This window comes from Strix uralensis, chromosome 3 (assembly GCF_047716275.1).
Source record: "Strix uralensis isolate ZFMK-TIS-50842 chromosome 3, bStrUra1, whole genome shotgun sequence".
Classification (NCBI taxonomy): Eukaryota; Metazoa; Chordata; class Aves; order Strigiformes; family Strigidae; genus Strix; species Strix uralensis.
The window spans coordinates 134,060,943-134,082,010 of NC_133974.1; positions in this window are offsets into that span (position 1 = coordinate 134,060,943).

Genomic DNA, 21,068 nt, shown 5'->3' on the forward strand with positions numbered 1-21,068 from the left:
TCTTTCCTTGTGAGCTGCGGCAATACAGATTTGGAGAGCAAGTCCAGAGAGAGAGAGTGCCAGATGTGTGGTTAAGTGGGACAGTGAACAGCTTCCAAAAGGAAATGCAGCAAGTCCTATAGAAACAAATCCTCTCTCTCCCCCAAAAAAGGTGTCATCTTAAATGTTTTCCCAGAGAAATGCTAAATTGAAATCCTAATTTTTCTACTACTGGAACTTTCTCTGTCCTGTCTGGCATGGTGGGAGTAGTGATGAACCACCTTCTTCCCACACTGATACGCAAGAGCTCTGAAATATTTCTCTAGGAGAGATGTGAGAGGAGGATTAAAGGCAGCACCGCTTATCCAAGTTCTTCTGAACTAAGGAGTCATGGTGTAAATAAGTGTCTGGTTTCAAACTCTGATTTTTATCAGCCTAAAAAAATTTCCTTATTCATTCTTTGTTCTTGAATGATAAGTGTGTTTGTAGTGCATGTCGGTGTTCCTATTTAGATGTGCCTTGGTCAGTAGGAGCTGTTATTTTGCTGTAGTGGTAAAATAGGAGTGAGAAAATGGCTCCTCTTTTTCTGGTCCCTGTGCCCTGCTGTGTTAACTATATGCTGTGCAATGTTTTGTTGCCTCCACAATGCCTTCAAACCAACGCCTAGTTGGGTGCTTTTGTTTCTAATGCTCTGTTTTACAGCATCTCCGACTTCTTTTTTTTCTTTTTTCTTTTCTTTCTTCAACTATATTAGAGTCTACAAGCATTTATGTTGCTGGTTTTTTTTAATGTGCAGCTTATAGACGGTGCATTATGGAACTGGTGAAAAGCAATAGTTATTTCAAATGCATTGTTGGGGTTTTTTGTCTGTTGCAATATTGTATGCAGCTAACAGGGTTTTCCTACTATAATTACTCTGAGTGAAACATGATGGGGAATGGGAGGCTTCCATTGAAGCTCAGCAGAGATGTGAACAAGTCTCCAATTTCAAGAAAAAGACATGATCTAGAAGAAGTCATTCTAGATTCCCAAAGTAACTATCTGAAGCCATATTATGGATGTCTTTAACATATTGTGTCAAGTTCCCAAAAATCTTATCTGCAATCACGAAAAGGCAGCAGATATAAAAAATGTAGGGGAGAAAAACAGGGGGTGGGGCGTGGGACACAAACACCAGAAAAGTGTAAAAACTAAATATGTGAATTGGAAGTGATTGTGAAAATGTTGCTCTTCGCACTCAGTCCTATATATAATTACTGTCTAGCACTAAGTCCAGCTATGTGAGAGCATTAGAAATACTCAGAATAAGCAGAGGTGAAAAGAGATAACACAGTTGTTACTTTGCAAAGTAGATTTACTTGTACTCACTGAAAAATCGCTATTTAAAGTGTCTTAACATCTCAGGCAGATTTATAGTGTGGTTTCCTATACCTGCCTCCTGGTGTGTTGTGCCAAGAGATTATCTTGAGTCTTGACACATCAAATCCCATTATTACTGGTCTTATCGTTAGAAAAGAACAACATCTTAAACTTAGTTGTTAAAATGGCTATTTACCAAGACACTACTACTAGTATAGGGTATTTTCATTTTAAGTATGATATTTAGAAAAATGCATGAACTGCTTCACATATTGAATGAAAAATAAAGCAATATATGTAGCTCTCCCTCTGTCTAGATGGGTGGATATAAAGCAAGAAGGATGTAAACAGAAATGAATTGGTACACACACACACACTCCCTTTTCTCTTTCAGAAGGTAAAACGTTGTGCGTACTTTTCTAAATAACTTTCCCTATGCACATCTCTATATGTGTCCATCTTAATAGGTACTTGGCTCATTTAAATCAGAAGAAGATGCATGCTGAAAATGAGGTGAAGTGTTTTTCTCTTGTTTGGAACATCAAAAGTCATTGTGCTCAAGGAGCTAATCCAGGTGATGGGCTGGCTCCTCTGTCACAGGAGAATTTTACAGTCCAGACATCCTTTTTGGCACAGTTAGTAAGCCCTTTCCTTGCACATTTCTGACTTGTCAGGAAGGTGCCAAGTGCTTGTCAGGTCTGTGCATTACAGTTTGCTTCAGAAATCAGTTGTGGGGGTTACCAACGGCACCTACTGAAGTCTCAGCACTCTGATTTTGGAGTTGCAGGGTGGGCACGTGCCCTTCTCGTGCTCCAGATCTTCCTTTTTGTGCTCTACTTTGGGAAGGAGAGAATGCTTGTGCTGCCTGCTGTCCTCGTGTATTTTGGTTGTTGGTAAAATTTACTAGGAACTCAGAAGGGATTCCCTCCCCTGTGTCTGTATTACTCATTTTAAAGCTTAAAGAGCTTCATACTCATGTCAGCCTTGTATTCTGTAAGATTTAGCCTAAATGATGGGGGTGTCACAGTGGTTGTGAGACAGACAGCTATTGTGCAGATATCCTAACCAGTGAGGCTAAGCACACCTTTGCTGGGATTGGGGGAAGCAGCAAAGAAAAGAATTTCTGAAAGGAAAGAAAAACAATATAGGGCAGAGCAAACGCTTTAGAAAAAGAACAGCATAGCATGGTGGATGTTTTCTGGACACTTCTTTCATTATTGTACAGTGCTGCTGACAACATAACTGTCTTTTTGCATGTTTTCAGTGTGTTACCATAGCTTCTGAGTCCAAGAGCATCATCTGTAAATATACTCAAGATGCAACTCTCCAGGTCAGGATTTTTCCCAGGTAGCAATTTGAGACCTTAGCATAGTGTAAGATGCTAGTTTTGTAGTGGTCTCCTATCCAGGCAAAATCTGTCTAAAAGCAGAGGGAACGCACCACCCAGACAGGGCTGTCTTTCGACTCTTAGTATTCTACAAGAACAACCTCAAACATCCTGAGTTGTGTTTTTTGGGGTAGCATCTGTTGGAGTAAGCATTGTACTCACTAAGGAACTTGCAGTTTTAGCAGGTAGGAACATTTTTATAGCAGAGGGGATGTGCATGGCAATAAAACAAAACTGTTACTGTCATCAGCCCTGCTATTAGGGTTGCTACTGGTAGATACAGAGTGGAAAAGAAAAAGAAATGAGGGATGAATTGCAGCTTTTTTCCATTCAGACTGAAAACCAGATAATGAATTATACACAATAAAACACTGAGCTGTCCTTCTTTTATTTGAACATTTAATATCACTTTGGTAGAAATTCCTCATTGTTGTTGTTTAACATTTATTTGGTATAGTCACAAATGGCATATAATAACCACTTTCATAGATCTACATAGTCCTTTCTCAGCCAGTGAATGATTAAAAGCAAAAGTTGTTACTGGGAGGTGAAATTAGAGCATTTGTGCTGTTGTTATCCTTTCATGTTTTGCCTTTTTTCATCCTTTATTTTTCCATCTTTAATCCCCTTCTCCTTAATTTACTCTTTGAGGCAGTGGGAATGGCTTATAAAAAAAAGATCAAAGTATGAAGGGAATAATTGTCTCTTTTGGTTCCAAAGTCTCACCTCAGTATTGTAAATGAGCTAGGAACCGGTTTTGGTTAAGACCTAAGTGCCTCTGTATAATTTCTTGGCTTGGCAGTGGTGTGTGAGATTGTGCAAGTCAGACCACCTGCACTCCCGTAAGCCCTATTATGCTCTGTTATGCTTCCCTGACATCCACTCCACAGACATTAAATTGAGTTTAAATAGGTATTAACTTACTGGAAGAATATTGGACTCCAAATTTACACCTTCCCCTTGATACCTTCCTTATAATTTATATCAAGGACTATGAGATGAGTACTGCGAGAAGTCTACCCACATCCCGCAGCCTCTGTTATTCTGAGCTAACTTATCCTCTTTCTTACACACTTAGCTCAGTGATGAAAAGACCAAAAGAAAATGTCAAAAACACGACAAACATTGTCTTCTCAAAAAATCATCCGATAAATCTACCATTCACTGTATCCAGCTGTCCTAGGACAATGGGAATGCAGAGGTTGTTTGCTATGACTATGGAGCAGTGAAGAAATAAGCACAAGTTGTGTTTATATGTACCAGGAGAACTGTGAAGTACTTGTAATTCTGTGTGTTGGTGGTAGGGGGAGGGATACCATAACCTGCCTGTTTCCAGAACTTGTGACCAGCACCTGCAGCTTCAGAAAGCACCGTCCACAGCAGCTATCTGACAGTGAAGCTGCGGAAAGGAGAAGATGGGGATTCCAGAGCTTTTCTTTCATAGTATTGATCAAAGGCTTTTAAGGGATGAGGGATCATAAAGAGATGTGAAGTGAGATATGGAAGAGTGCTATTTATAAAAACCTACCAAATGATACTTATCAACGATATTTGGATTAGTCTGAGACCATCAAGGATTACTTTCCTAAGGCAGAAAGTCAGAAGAAAAAACTTGCAATTATATTGAAAGATTTGCTTTTTCACCCCCATATTTAAATGCTATTTTTGTCGTCATCTCAGCGATTGGGAGAAATCACCCACTGGACTCTGCTGGTGACAAGCTGTTGACAGGTGCAGCTCCTTTAATTTGTGACACCATGTTGGCATGAAGAGGGCATTAAGGCCACTTTAGTAATTTATTAATATAAAATCCATGTCATTATAGTGCTAGGTAACAACAGCTGTCAGTAAGCACTCGCAGCAGCACTGCTGTTTGAGTGTGATATATAATCAATTTGCTTGTGATACAAACTGAATAAACCTGTCAAATGGACCTTCTGCTATTCCCAGTGTAATTTTGTGCCCCACTCTTCCTATGGACACCAAGGAAGTGGACCCTCAGATAGTCCCAGGTGTGTGTGTTGTCTAGTTTTGACACAAGCATGCAGCAGATGAATGCTTCCTGTTCATGATAGTGTTTTCCAAGGGCACAGCTGCTCCTGTAGAGATCTTTGCTGTGGGCCAGAGTAAAGCCTTAGCACTTTGTCCTGCTGTTGGAAGTTATGCTGCTCTGTTATATTCGTGCCTTAAGCTTTATGGTGCTGTTTAATGTTCAAGTAACCGTGACTGGTTTGCAGTCTCACTTCATATTATTCTGCATCCAAGACAAGAATAAGTGCTTGACTTGAAGCAGGATTTTGCCTCCTCCCTGGAGTCCTAGAGGATTTGCTTTGTTGCTGGGTTATCAAACCTCAGTAGTTTTTGTCCCTTAACTGTTACCCCAGTGATTGCTTTGGTGTTCGGTGAAGGAAACCTCCATCCCATGAGAGGGAATGGTTCAATCTCTGGGATTCTCATTTCTGGGATCGTGTCAGTGGTGCAAAACCCCTAACATCCAAACTGACGTCTCACCTCTACAAGCAGCAGCTGCACACAGCACTGATCTGGGCATATGATTATTTTTCCTTCTACGTCTAGAAGAAACTGTTAGCTTTTGTGTACTTGCATTTATAATTGTTGCCGTTCTCAGACTTAAGTTCAAATCTTGTAAGTAGAAATGAATAACTGGCTATCACCATGCTTCTCATCAGCAGATCTCTGACCGCTTGAAGAAAGATGATTATAATATTATTCCCACTTTGCACTTGTGAAAATAGAGGCAAAGCAAGATGATGAAGCTTGCTTCATCTTACAAGCCTAGCCAACGGAAAAATGCTTCAGTGAGCTTGGTAAAACACTGAAGAGCTGTGAAATCTCCATCCTTGGGTGTATTCAAAACTCGGCCGGACCAGCCCTCAGCAACCTGCTCTAACTTTGAAGGTAGCCCTGCTTTTGGCCCACAGTTAGAGCAGATAAGCTGCAACTGGTATCATGCTATGCTTTTAATTTCAGACACAGGAATGACACTCAGGTTTCCGGAATCCCAGTGCCTTGTTTGGTCTGTGTCCTGCAAGGTGAATGTATATTTTCCTGTAGAGAGGGCAAAATTAAGCTTTTCTGTCACATTTTATTTTGCCTGGAACAATATGGGAGAAGACTTGAGAACAACGTCACAGTTAGAGCCAGCTCAGTGTCAATATGTTTCTTGATAGTGCAAAGGTGGTGTAATAGGTGAAGTCGGTATGAAAGCAGTGTGACTGCTAAGCAGAGCAGAAGAGTATTTATTGAAGAGTCACGCAGACAGAGCAAACACAAACCGCATCCTGCATCTGTGAAATCCAATTGCATCGCGTTCTATAGACATACAGCTAACATAATTGAGTAATTCTGTTTATACAGAAATCCTTCCTGCAGCTAGTTTGCTCAGTCAGGGATCTAATGTCACTGGTAACCATGGCACCGTGCTCTTTGCATTTATCAGGCTCCTCACACTTTATTTTGTGCTGGCCTATAAAAATAAAAACAAAATCAGATCCTTATCTTCATCTTTCTGATGGTTGTGGGATACATGTAGCAGCAATCCGGACTTTCTTTTTGTCATCAAGAAGCATTTGTGGTGGAGACAGAGGCCGTTTTCTGATCAGTTCGAGTGCTGTCCAACACAGAAGTACCTGCTGTGTTTGCGTGCTCTTTTCTGGTATTTCGGGTTTCCCTGGGGCACTGAGCGGCTGCTGAAAGCTGGGGGAGCTCCCGCAGGCCCTGTGTGCGTGCTGTACCATCTGGCAGGAAACACTGACTTTTCAGTGCCATCTCTGAGGACTATGGACTTATTTTATGCAGCAATGGCTTTCTACAAAAAACACATAAATTCTTCTCCTAGGACAGTGTCCAAATTTACGTTAGATAAATTCGTTATGTTAGGTTAGAGAGTTTTACACACATAAGCTCTGCTCTTCATACATTTTGAAGATGGTTTGGCTTGGTTTTTAGAGGGTGGAGTGGATTTCTCAGCCCTGAGTCTCTTCATCCCCCTTTCCTCATGCCGATGCCATTCACCCATCTTCCTTGAAGGTGAAAAAATAAGAGTTGAAACCTCTTAAACTTGGTAGGGAGTTGCAAAATCTTTCAGTTAGCTTTATCACAGAGCTGTCACTTAAAAAGGAAGGTGCTGGTAGCTATGTTTTGAAAGAAATGCTTAGTTTCAAAAAAGAAAACGGCGAGGGGAGAGGTTTTGACAGACCCAGCTGTAACAGTGTGGAAGAGAAGACAGCTCTGCCCAGTCCCAAGCAAGGTGCTAACGCTAAATAGCGACAGCGTTTCAGGGGCTTCCTTATTTTTTCCCTGTGCAGGTTAGTTCACAGGGCCCCTGCTCTGGCCTCGGGTGACAACCTGTGCATCACATGGATCATCTCAGAGCTGTCCTGGCACAGTGTAAAATTGTCCTTTTGCTTCTTTGGGGGGTGGTGGTGCCTACGTGAGAGCTATGGCTTTTGCTGTGCTGTCCACACACCTGATAATGGACTAGGGCATGAAAACAAGGGCAACTTTACTAATAATGAAAGAAAGTAAGTTTTCGGGGAAGAAAAAAGTGGTAGTAACCAATTACAGGTTCAGATGCAAGTTTTCTTCTGTATTTCTCAGGGAAGAGTTGTAACAAAGATTGGTTGTAAATGTTGCTCTTCCTGTAGAGACAGTCTCCTCCCTAGGTAAAATTAAACCAAAGTTAGGTTGTTTGTCAGGAATAAACACTGCCCACATTTTTAATAGGTGACTGAAGAAAGCCTTGTTTAAGGCTGAAGCTCGATATCTGTTTTGCTGAAACCTTTTAAGCAGCTTTCAAGTGACTAGAGGCCAGTGGATTTAGCAAAACCAAAGAAAATGTCTAGCACCCAGAAGGAGCCCCTTGAGGAATTGCATTGAGACAAGAAGGTATTCAATCCTACCCTGTTTTTACCCAAGTTTAGTTAGTGCCTGGATTCATTGCCTGGAGACATCTCTACTTGCATTTTTTGACCAAACATAGCTTGCTAGAGCAAAATAAGGTATAAAGCTACAGTCTAATGCTTGCAGAATGCCCTAATTTTTGTTAAAGAGCAGCTATTTTCTTTCAGCCTGTGTGCCTGCCATTGGCTGACAGAAATCAGATCTTCCCTGAGAATTTCCTTGATTAAGTTGAACATTTCATTTAACAAGAGAGAAATAACTATATGGGTGGATGGTATACTGAAAATAATGGCCTTTTACTCATTTAATAATAAAAATAATATTTCCTTAGGCTTTGCCTTAAACCAGATGTGTATAGATTAGTTAGAAAGCTCTGGAAGGAAGGCAGACATTTTTACATAACGGGACAAATTTTTGGAAGCCTTTAGCCATGTTCTCATGAATACTGAAGCGCAGTGCGTTTCTGATGGAATTACTCACATTGCTCCTGTATAAATACCAAGCGCCTTTATGGCAATTACTGCCTTTCAGTGAGTAAGAAGTGTATTAATACTGATTAAGCTGCGTTACGAAAATAGAACACTTTCACAGGATTGGAAGCTGCTTTGCCAACAATGCTGTGCTGGGTATTGGGAACCGTTTCAAGCTACTTAGCATTAATGAATGAGAATTATTAAGTATAAACATTTTATTTTTTTTAAAGAGGATGGTTCTGCCAGTCTTGCTGATGTTGAGCTATAACAAGATAGGTATTCGCAATGTTGATGTTAATTATATAACATCACATTTGCCACTGGTTCTGGGTTCCCCTCCCCCCTATCTTTTTAAAACATTTTACCCACCTTTAAGCTAACAAGTTGTGGAATTCCACAGTGATTGATGTCTATTTAAGCTCATACTTCAGAATGTCTACCATGTGAGATCACTTGGCAGGAGGCAAAGGAGAATTGTGCTTGTTCTTAGATGGTACGAAGAATGCAGAAAGATTTATGTAACATTTTTCAGTGACAGTAAAAAATAATTTCCATATCTCTGTTTATATATAACATTTTCTTGGCTTGCACTATAAAACCTGGCTATCAAAGGCATTTACTCATGGACTTTACCTAAAAACTGATATAACAGAGGTAACTTCCTTTTTTTTTTAAACATAACCAAGTCCTACAATAAGGAGTTAGAACACCAATAAATATTTTAGTGGTATTAGAAAAGTATTCTGCATTTTACTCAGTGTACATGGTCATGAGAGACTAGCGATAAGAGATTTTTCTAGAAGAGCCATGAAATAGAAGAATATAGGTGTCCAAACTGTCTTTCTTCTCTTTTAAATACCCTGCATTTTAAGGACATCTATGTAGCACTGAGAAAACAGGAAAGAACGATACACTTTCAGGACTAACATGTACTACTAACAATTATATCAAATGGAAATAGTCCCAGAGAAGCCAGACAACCTGGAAATAATCAGAAGGCAAGCCTGAACATGTAGATTGAGTTAGACGCGCTGGCAGTGGGACATCATTGTGCCAATCAGGCTTAAGTCAGAGATGAAAATTTGTGGAGATTAGAAGGGCAGCCTGAATCAGACAGTGCAGCTGGGCAGTTCCCCGCTTGCAGCCCTGGGCACGCTGGCGGTGTTCTCGGGGAGCAAAAGCGTGGGACTGAAGCCGTTGCCTCCGAAATAGCCTGCAAGCCTGAGAAAGGGCTGTGGGAAGCTAATGCTGTTCCACAGCTGAGACACGGATCAATAAAATAAGTTATGCTTACCAATGGGAGTAGATGCTTCCTTAGCAGAGGTGGAAGACTTCAATCAGAGCAAAACACTAATAGTATTAATATCTGATTTTCCACTGGCAAACTGTTCTAGTATCCCAAATAGCAGGTAACCTCTGAACTTTGTTTTCCCCAGACTGTCTGAAGTGAAAGGAATCACACTTCCTGTGGGACTTTGCAATTTGCTGGAGGCTGACACCCAAACACGTTATTCAGACTTGTTTCTTCACAGTCGTCTTCCCACATTACAGAGCTTTCATCAGACCACGGCTGGTGTCCATCAATTTCTGTGCCTGCTGTAACCATCTTCATATTTTCTATCAGTTAGTTTTGAGTAAGACAAATGAAACTTCACACAGAACCTTGTAGTTCATTCAGTTGACCTGAAGTCATTCAGTGATTTGAAAACCAGCTTTAGGTTAAAATAAATGTATCTTCTGTTGACAGCCTGGATTGGCAGTGAGAGCATTAAACTTTGAGGAGAAAACTGGCAGGATGTAAAATTGCCCAAACTCTCATGGTTCCTAGGACATTTTCAGACCAACTTCACAAAACAAAAATTGGCAGGTGATGTGGTTTGATGTGTTTGCTTGAGGCTGTGTGGGCAGCCTGAACTTCATCTCTTGTGTTGCCTGTGAGAGTTACCCTCAGTAAGGTCCTGCTAATTTTCCCAGGAACTCCAGTGTTTTCATTTTCCTTTCTGTGCCATGGTACCCTTCCCTGGGAGCACACCAACATTGACTAGCAGTCTTCATTCATGTGCAGTATTTCTGGTCTTTATTGCCCAAAAGAAACCATGTCAAATTTCCCTTTAACTCTCCAACCGGAAGGAAAAAGTGGGACAAGGTAAAGAACAGAGGTGGATTTCCCCCTCCTTGCGCTCTGTTCCATCTTGTCTGTGATTACCATGTATCGCCTCTTGCTGTTCTGTAACAACATATGGAATAAAATTTTCTCCTTTTGATTAAACACCAACAAATCCACAGGATGGCAGAAAACAAACATAGCAGCTGACAGTCCTTTTGCATTCCTATACATACGTACAGACAGAGAGGCATGAGTCTTCATGAGAATGGTTGCAAGATTTTCACAAGATAAATCATTTGAGAACAGAACCAAACCCATGCTACCGAGGCTTAATTAATTATATTAAAAATAATAATTTAATTCTCAAGTAAAATTAATGAGTGGAACAACCTACTGCCACCTGCTGTGTGAAACTATTTTGAGGAAAGCTTAGGCATTTTTTTTGAATGCTGATAAGGCGTCTGAGCGTGGCATTTCCCAGTGCTGCATTGCTGACCTGTAGCCTAACTCAAGGAAAGGACTGAAAGCTGTGTACTTTGCAGTTCACTACTGAGCATTGTTGGGTGCACAGAAACCGCCTTACTCTTGAGTAAAGATCCTCTCTTGCTGCTGAGCTCTTGGTTTTGCAATGATGAGGCTCTGTATTCTGCTGGCTCTCTGGGTCTGTGTTCTCATTACTCGGTTTTCTTTGATGTTGAGGTTAGCAAAAGCAGTAGCAGGAGGGACGTAAGGCTTCTGTTGCATGCAGTCACAGCTAGAGAGGAGTGATTGCTTGGTGTGACAGATTTATGTTGGTTCCTCCTGTGAATTAATTAGCTAATCTGCATTGGTGAAAATCAAAATGCAGTGTTTTGGTAAAATTGGCATCAGATTTGAAAATCCAACTTGGCTATAAAGGCACTTTCTAAACATCTTGATGCTTTCAAATGACTCCAGCGATTCCCTAAACCTGCTGTCATGTTCAGGGGAAGTTATAGTTTGAATTTCTGTATGGATGTTGTAAAGTGAAAAAGAAATCACACAGAAGGTAAAGAAGCAGCAAGTAGGAAAGAAATTAAGTTTAAAAGGTGCAAGAAGAAAATGAAAACGTTGCATAAAGAGCAAATGCCTGCCTGTGGGATGACGTTTTAATATACACGGAACAGCCCTGCAGGGTCTGTCCCCCATGGAGAAGATCCAGCACTGTCACCACTAGAGGGTACCCTCGCATTTAACATATAGACCGTTGCTTTACATTACTTATATCACAGCCAGTTTGAAATAAGTGCAATCTGCTAGGGAGCCCAGAGAGAGGCATTTTCAAAAGAGACTGAAAACACTCAAGGTGTATTTTTAGAAATGGATGAGTACTTAAAGATTAAGCTATTTATTAAGGACAATTTCAAAACCTCTTGGTGCCTCAAATTAAATCTCCCCCATTCTGATCCAGGTAGTTGTTTTTTGGGGTTGGTTGGTTTGTTTTTTTCCTTAAAATAGCCATCACTATCTGAAATGTTTCTTGTTTTCTTAGAGTTTACACAACTAAGATGTTTGGAAATCATTCTGGTTCTAGTTACAGTTGCTTTAAGGATACTGAAGAAAATTCAGGGAGTTTTTTAAAACATTCAGCATTGGCCTGATTCTGCAGCAGCTGAAGTCATCTTCTGGAGGAGCGTAGTGGGTCATCACTAATTGCAAAATCATCCTCTTTCTCCCTCCTTCCCTAGTGCTGAAGCAAGAGCGATTCCAAGTCAGAAATAAAAATAGACTGAATGTTAATGCATGGTTACAGGGTATATATTGCTATAGCCTATAATTTGTAGGAAGGAAAATGTAAAGGTTTACAGAGTACACCAGGCAGCAATAAATATGACTCGATCGGATCTAGCCTATGTGACAAAATATTAGGCAAAGAGAGGAATAGAAATTCTTGAGTTAGGGAAGATGGGGGTGTAGCAGAAACCAGGTGAGGAAGATGCAAGTGCACAGCTGGAGAGGAAGGCCCTGGTACCACAGTAAAAGCACTTGGTGAGAGTTGTCAGAGGGTCTGCAGCTCCTAAAGGCCAGCAGTATTAACAGATAGGGGAGAGAGTCTTAACAGAAAGGTTAGCTGAAATATGGTAGGAATTGCCAAAGTGAGAAATTAAGTGTTCTGTGAGGAGTTCAGGGGATAATTGGATGTTGTCGAGTGAACAAAGGGACTGGCAAATTATACCTGTGTAAATATACAGCTTGGTAAAATAACAGTTTATAAAACTAACTCTCCAAAATGTTTATTCCCGAGAAATAAAAATTTGCGGGATAAATTTGTATAAGAGGTATTCAGGTCACGTTATGATACTGAGTAAGCGCAATCTCATTGCCTTGATGAAGTATATGGCAGATTTCCAGTGGACTTCGCTGGGATGGGGAACTTGCTGTGTATTTTTAAGGAAGAGAACAACGTAATGGATGTTTGTGGTCTTGCTGTATATTTTTAATGAGAAGTTCGATGTAATGCATGTTTGTAGTTAATGAGATGACATGTCTGAAGAAAGCATCAAGTCCTGAATCAGAGCTTGCCTCTGAAGAAGAAATCCAGTGTTCCCCTTGATAGTTTATCACCCTCCACAGACAAAAATGTGTGTCAGATATCTTCTATTTTGGGGTATTGGGATTAACTATCTAAATTGGAAGACTCTAGTTCTTAGAACAAGGAGATATAGATTTGTCTGGGGATTGGGAGAGACCAACAATAAAAAACGTAAGGCAGTATATATCAGCATTTAAACAGACTGTAGCATAAACTTTGTAATAAATAAAAATATAGTAAATTAAGTACTCTGTCTTCCAACCTTGAGGAGCATTGGTGAGAAGATACCAACACATTGCAGGGTTTTAGCTCATGATGGCTCTCTTGGAGGATCTGTTCACGTTACTGGTGCATGAAGTATCCGTGCAGTTAATTGGTTATCTACATCATGTATAGGATGGCTCTTTTAACACATTATTTGTTTTTAAACATATGTTAAACATACATGGTGTCAGTTCTTTGCTGGTTAACTGCACCTATTATAATTTGGGTATTGGCTGTTTAGAATAGTTGATGACTCATTCTCTAGTAAGCAGAGTTGTGCTTGTTTCTTACAATATTTTGACTGTTTTGTTTTAATTGCTTTCCCTGAGCAAAAGCCAGTTTTAATTTAGACAAGGCTCGAGAAAATGTGATACAGCCTGTACAGGCTGCTTTTTCTTAGCTAAGTGGAAATGTCCATCTGTAGGTACCTTCAGAAGTGTAGTTGATGAGCTGCCACTCTCCTCTCACTCAGGATGCCAGAGTTTAATACAGAGCCACAGTTTCCCTTCTGCCTGTCCTTACCTTCTGACTTTTTGTGCCTTAACCTGCTAGTTTGAAACTCTGATGTGTTTTTCCAGCAAGCACAATGATGCACGTGCATTCAGGATGCTGCCCCTGTTTGTTTAGATGAACTGCAAAATAGGATGTATCACCTTTAATGTCAGGCGCTAAACTGTCCGAATCCCAAAGTCTCTATACCTTCTTTGGGATGTGAAAACCCTTAAGATCATTATTTCCTTGGAAAGTGTTCTTCTCTATGTCCCCCTTGAAGTCCCAGAAGCTGTCTTTGATCCCTGTAGCTTCAGAGGAAACCATATTATCGATTCTAAAATTTTCATTGGAACCAGTCAAGATTTTTGTCACCTGTATGTGTATTCTGGTCCAATTTTCTGCTGATATTTTTACCCCAGGAGAACAGAGCATGGTGGTTTTTGCCTAGTCTGTCTCTGCTCTTAGTTTGAAGCTGCTGCTGAGGACTGTTTGGCCCTCAAGACGGCTGGAAAACCTGTCTCTGTAGTCTGTTGTACTACACAGAGCTTCATTGCTCACTGTGGTACATACACGTCTCTGCTTACCCCCAGCCCATAACCTCTGAAGGCATGTTACTCGGTAGCTCACTTGCAGAGAGCCTGGTAGCGACCGATCAGTTCTGGCTGGTTTTCTTGCCTTTTGGCGCTCTCTTGATTTGGTTACAAGGGTTATGTTCGCCAAGCACGATTCAGTTCCATGTCAAGCTATATGAGCCACTTTAGACCTGCTGGCATTCCCCTTGCGCAAATACAGGCCTAAGCTGTCCAGGTAGAGGCTAACTAAAAAACCCCACAGTTGTTTTTTCTAGTATCTAAGCATCTTTAGGTATTTTCACAGGACAGTGTATCGCATTGTGTCAGCATACCAAGTGCGGCATAGTGTTGTGTTTCTTGTTGTATGGATTGTCACGTTCCCAGATGCCTGAGTGACTGAGCTTTCTTTGGGTGAAAAATTGTGAAATGCACATTTTTGCAGACCAACTATCTGTCACTGAGAAAATGCATGAATAATTCCGAGTGAGAAACAGACCTGAGGACTTTGCAGTCTGCTCACAAGCGGAAGAAGTTTCTCTGAATAAATAATTGGTTGGGAATCAGCCAGCCCACTCAACTTGTTACCAAATCCTTCTCCAAAGTAAAGTTTGGCCTTGTGGGAAACTACTCACGGGTACAAGTTTTTGGAACGCTCCTCAGAATATTTAAATTTAAGTCAATGAAAAGAAGATATTATTGTGTATTGAGCACTGAACAAGAGAAAGAACAAAATGCAGACATTTAGTGACAGACTGTTAAAAGGTACTGTTGTGCTATCAAAGCAGGGATGTTAACAGAGGAAGACTGAATGCAAATATACCTCTGGTGGCATTATTATTTCTTTGCACTATTTCAGAGGTATAAAGAAACCACTACTGGCCAGAGCGCCTGGCATTGCTCTGTTGGCTGCGGTGTCTAGGCTACGGCATGCCCAGGAAAGAGAATAGTGGCCTTGAAGTACCTTTGCACTGCAGAAATTTATGGCTGATGGATCGGTCTCGGCTTTCTTCCAGCTTATAAAAAGAGCGAAGCTATTCCCCAGAGCTGCTCCAACAGAAGTAGAAGAGAGAAGCAGAAAAGTGGCAAGATGCCATTTCTGCCTTGCATCCTGAGTTTCACCAACTCTTTGTGTCAGGGAAACAAGAATACCATAAGCTACAGCAGGGCCCAAGTGTGTTTTGTCCCTGATGTGGAGGGGTTGGTCCTTTGCTGCTGCTCAGAGCCCTCTTAAACAGATGGGAGACTTTATCCTGTCCTCCAACAGGAGTGTGCTCAGAGAGTGAAAAGCATGATGTATAGGCACAGAGAAATGGGGCCATGCCATTGTCCTGCACCACAGACATCTCAGGAGCAAAACTGAACAGAGATTCTTTAAAACAAGGTGAAGGAAGCAATTTTACTGAGTCCTGAACATAAGACTGTTGTGATCTTCCCACGAACACCCATGAAGAAGCTGCCTGCTGCCTGTGGGACAGGGCTCAAATACAGCACAGGAGGGAACACCAAAAGCCACACAAATGAACAGAAAGGGTGAAATATACCTTTTGCATCTTCTGCTTAGGTGAGGACTCTCTATCTATTCCCCTGGAAAAGGCAGTCTTGGGCAAAGAGTCTGGCCTCTGGGGTTGCTGAGGCCCCAGCATTTAAACAATTGACCAGGAATTCATTTCCCAAGTGGAAACTTGTTGTGCAGAGGCTAAGATGCGGGACTGCCCCTCTGCAGTCGATGTGAGCGGGCTGCTTTGCCAGCAGCAGACTTAGAGCAAGGGACGACACAGAACCTGAGTTCCTTCTTGGAAAAGCCCTTCTCCCTCTGCAGACAGCCAGGCATGCTCTTTTGGTGAAGGAAGTCCAAGGACACAAGTCTCCTCAGGCCAAAGTTCAACTTTGTGGCTATCTAGCGTAGTCTCGGATGCTGCATTTTTGTTGCTATCAATGGTATAACAGCCAGAAATATCACAGCTTTGCTTTCAGGTGTCAGACTGAGTTTGCAGAGGTGACAGTTAGAGAGGTCACCTTCTCTTTCCAATGCACAGACAGAAAAATACTTCTGTCGTTTGTGTTACTTCTCAGAGAAGAAAATTGTAGTACAAAAGTCCCGCTCTCAATGGTGTGAAAACTGGGGAAAGTTCTCTGCCTCCTGTGAAATCTCAAGCTGACACTGGTTTGGGCTGTGGCACAGTGTCACTGTCAAGCACCTTTGGTGACATTACCCTGTTTACAGGTTTGGGCACTTGGACACTATTTCCACGGCAGATGGGAGGAACTGAGGACAAGTAGGGAAAGCAACATCAGGTCCCAATATGAGTCTCTTTTGCTTTGTGGCTACCTTATTTCAAATGCTACTGAAGGAGTTTTGGTAGATGTGTGTAAATACGTTGGACTTCCACATGGTACTCTGAGCTGCAGAGCTTAGCCAGAAATGTGGTGCCTCAAATTTTGGGAGGTTTAACTTGGTCCCTGATTTTTGTTTTCCAGGCTTTCCTGAGGAGAAAACAAAGCAACGTGCTGAGTGCACCCTGTAGTAGCTTTGTGCATGTGGATGAACCCTGCACACCTTTGTTCCTCACAACACTGGCTGAGCTGAGCAGTCAGTGCTGACAAGCAGCCTGCAGTGCTCCCAGCCAGATGTGTTTAAGTCATTCTTTTCATTTTAAATCTGTGTTCGTGAGCAGGTCTGACCACAGGCTGATGGCTCTAGCTTTGCCTACCAAATTACATTACATTAATCTTCATTTCTAAAAGTGAAGGTGCTGCCTGCAGCCCAGGAGGACTGGGCATCATCCACAAGCCCAGTACAAATCATAACCAGTGCTTTATACAGGATTTATGTAACTAAAGTTTATCTACTGGTCTAAATAACAGGTCCATAAAATAAAAAAAATTAAAAAAAAAAAGTTTTGTTATACTGACAAGGCAGATAATAAAATGATTTATGCTTCCTGTTAGCTGCTCACTGATATGATCAGTTAAATAGGTTTCAGTATTTAATTATTACAGAGACCCATTCATTTGGAACATGTGTATTGAAAGACACCCAAGAGATAAGAAAAGAAAACACCATACCATGGTCTCGAGGTCCTTTCATCCACTGTTGGACACAGCTCCTCAACAGTTGCTGCCCAGAGCCTAAGCCAACAACCCAATTTTCTGTCCTTGTTTAGGCTGCCTCCTCTGCACCAGGCTCTGCTTTTTGCAGGTGTGGGCCCCTGCCCACTCCCAGATGGGACCAAGGAGAGAATTCAGCAAGCTGAAAGCAGGCTTCATCCTGCTGTTGTATTTCACCTGTGAGGAGAGTTTGTCAAGCGACACCCGCTGGAACAATATGCAGTAACTGTATCTCCTGTGTTGGAGTGATGAATATGGACTGCCAAAGATTTCCAAAACATAAATAATTCAGCTCAATCCTTTCTAGGTGAAGCAGAATGAATTGCTGAAGGCCCAGCTCTTGAAGGAAGTTCAGGGTGTTAAGCCAGCTGCACATGGTCTCTCCCTGTGAAATTATGGCAGAAGTTGCTCCTCAGATGGCTTTGTATTTGCATTTTTATTAAATATTTATTGTTCCTCCTCCTGCAAGGAACCATTATGTGGTAGACATCCTACATATTTTTATCTTCCCATTTTCTCCTAGTTACATGTACTACTGCCTGAAATAAACATACTCAATCATAAAAGAAAAAAAAACCTAATTTCCAAGGTTGTTTGAGCATTTTCTTTCCTGAGGTTTCATCCAATTAGCTTTTTTTTCCCTAAAATATGATAATTTCCCTGAAAACGGGAAAAGTAAAGAGAAGAAGCAGGGCAGATATTTATGAGTGCAAAAACATGCTACTAATAATGCTGTGCACTTAAGGTGCCTTTCCTCTGAGTACCTTGAAATGCAGGACATAAATTAATTATAAATGCACCTTCCCCAGTTCTCTCTGAAGTAGGTACTGCTAATTGAACTTCATAGACAAAGCAACCGAATGGCAAAGCTATATATTTCAAAACCTATCTTCCCTAATAAGTCCTTTAATGCGTTTATTAGCTGTATCAGCAAACACAATTTAATACAAGAATTTTCAAGTGCATTCTTAAAAGAGGACTGGTTGGTGTCCCGCTTGAAGGAAGATGAAAGGAGGCAACTTGTTCACAGAAATGTTTGTGGTCAATCCTGAACATGATTTTTTTTTTTTTTTAAGCTATCGCACAGAGAAAACAAGCCCTGAGCTGCCTCTCGTGGCCCGCATAGCCCTGAAGTGTGAGCGTGCTGCTGGGTGGCTGTGGTGGCATCGCATTGCTCAGCTTCAGGGAAGGAGCTGCGAGACAAATGTCTTCTGTATCGGGTAAAGCGGGAGTGAGAAATCAAGCCAGTGCCTCCTGAGGACTCTCACCTTAAACAGCACCATCTCAAATGCTCTTTCTGACGAAGCGAAGCAATCACAGATGGTTCTTGGGAGAGTCACCTAGGAGTCTTCTAGCACAAGAGGCCATTAGGTGCTTAAAGCCCAACTATTGCTCACACTGAGTTGCAGTCAGTGGAGCTATGCCCAGAACAGGATCCGATCCACGTAGGAGAAGTGGCAGCAACTGGCTCTAAATGGATAATAACAGCAGCCAGCCCCAAGACCCAGCATGTTGCAATTTAACGATGAAGAGCTTTGTCTGACACGGCTACATCATCTTTTCATGCTGCTCCATCTATTCTGTTTCCTTGGGTGAGTGAGGCTGTGGGCAGTTTAGAAGTCCTTTTTTTCTTTTTTTTTCCTTGTCTGCAGAGATAAGGAAGAATTTTTCACTACACTTATTTGCTCAATTCTGTTGCAGAGAAGAGGGCAGGTTTTGCTGTAGCCCTGTATTCAGGGCAGCTGCAGGATTAGGCCCAGAAGTAGCCTCCAGGATCAAAAAATGGGGACTGAAAAACTGAAGAGGGCTCAAAGGGTGAGCAAACACCAGGAATTGACACAGGGTGACGATTACTGCAGATGGGTTAAAAAGAAAGAATGCTTAAAAAAAAAAAAAGGGAGGTAGGAGAGAGATGTAGAAACACTGGTAGGTTTTGCATGGTTGGATTGATGATGAAAGCATGTCCTCAGTGGGGCAACTACTGTAAATGAATTTGGCGAACGAGTGGCAGTGTCCTGGCCATTACAACTCCATGAGCTTCTAGGGGCCTATTTTCAGTAAATGTCCACAATGAGTACAAGTTGATGAAGCGCTGGTCGGTTTTCTGCTTTTGCATTTGCTAATTCCCATTGAAGAACAGGGTTTTGAGGTTCAGTTGTGTTGCAACTTTTATTGCAAATTTAATCACAAATGTAAACTAAGCAAGTATCTCTCCTAGGATAATGAACTCCAAACCAGGAACTCTGGTGTCTTACTGGAATATTTCTTGCCCAGATTTATCCTAGGTACTCATTAAACTGCTCTAAGTGTTCTTTTAGAACCCACAGATTTTTTTTACTGCCCTATTAAATCTAAATTAAATGCTTTTTTGAGGCATTTATAGAGCTACCATTTGCTCCAGCAGGGAATATGCAAAAGAACTGTTTTAAAAGAAATCAGGGCATATTCTCAGGAACACTTTAATAAAGGCAGGGAAAAGGCAGTACCGCGCTGGGCATCACTGCAGGTATTCCTGGCCTCTGCTATTTGATTTTGGTTTTGCTGATTAAAAAGCTGTGCTAAATTTGGATGGGAGCCATGAGCAGTTCTGTCTTAACAGCAGTACTGACAAATAGGGTTCAAACTGTGGCTGCGTAGGGTATGCCAGGCAGGGATCATCTCCCATACCTGCCAGGTATGGATCATCTCCAAGTGCCACTCTTGTCAGGTCCCTGGTGTCACGGGGGAAGCTGCAGAATGACTCTGCGCCTCTGCTTCTCGCTGGTTTGAGCTGCCTTACCCAGGGGATCTGCTTGGACATAGCTGTTAGCTGTTGCAGACAGTTTGGATCTTTCTGCAGTTTAAGAAAGTACCTAAGTTCTGAAACTGTTGTGGGAAATTGGGCGAATAATAGTAGCTTACTCACATATCTGGGGCCTCTCTTTTGCCTCTGTAGGACATGGTCATGTGGAAGGAGGGTAGAAGGTGTCACGTCTAATAAGTGCCTCATGCTGCTGTCACCATGTAATTGGGGTTACAGCGCTGTTAAGACTGCAGTGATGAAGTGAGAAAATGCAGTCAGTTAGCTAATGTGCCAGATGCACAGATACCACTATTAAATGGGATTGCATGGAGGGAGAGAAGTTTTGCTGTTCATCTTCCTTCACCCACGCTGTTATTTCCGGGTGATACTGAACGGTTCCTTATTGGATCTGCTATAATGCATTTAGGATGTTCTCACCTTTGGGGTTATAACTGTGGCATGAATGCCTCTCCTACATTCAGGATGGAGGTACAGGAAGTTTGCGCTGCTGTAGGTGTTTTTTTTTAGTGTACAGCTGACTTGATCCTGCTCAGAAAATCTCCACAGATGTAAACTGTGGATCAAATCCTGTCCGTACTGAAATCACCATGAGCTGGACCATTGACGTCAGTGGGTCTAGGATGCCACCGGTGATGTCCTTTGCCTTTTGGTCTCTTTGAGATAACTGTCTGAATTGTTTTCAAAAAAAAAGAGTAGCAGCACAGAATGTCACAATGTGTCCATTTTATTTGGCAACTGATGCTGAATTGGTCCTTGGACGTATTTGCTTTTACGACACAGTAGCAAAGTCCTTGCCCCCGCCTTTCTTATTTCAGTGCTGATGTTTCACTTTAAAACCACTTTCTTTTTTTTTTGAGTGGATGCAAGCAGTTCTCCCTAATAATGGCATCAGGGTTACTATGGCTACAGCTTTTCATTGCTGGAGTTTAGAATGTGAAAAAGAGAAAAATTAGTCCCAAACTCCCCATTAAATGCTATTAATAAAAACAGCGATGGATATATAGATTAGCTCCCTTACATATCTCAGACCACTGTCTGAAATGAATCTGT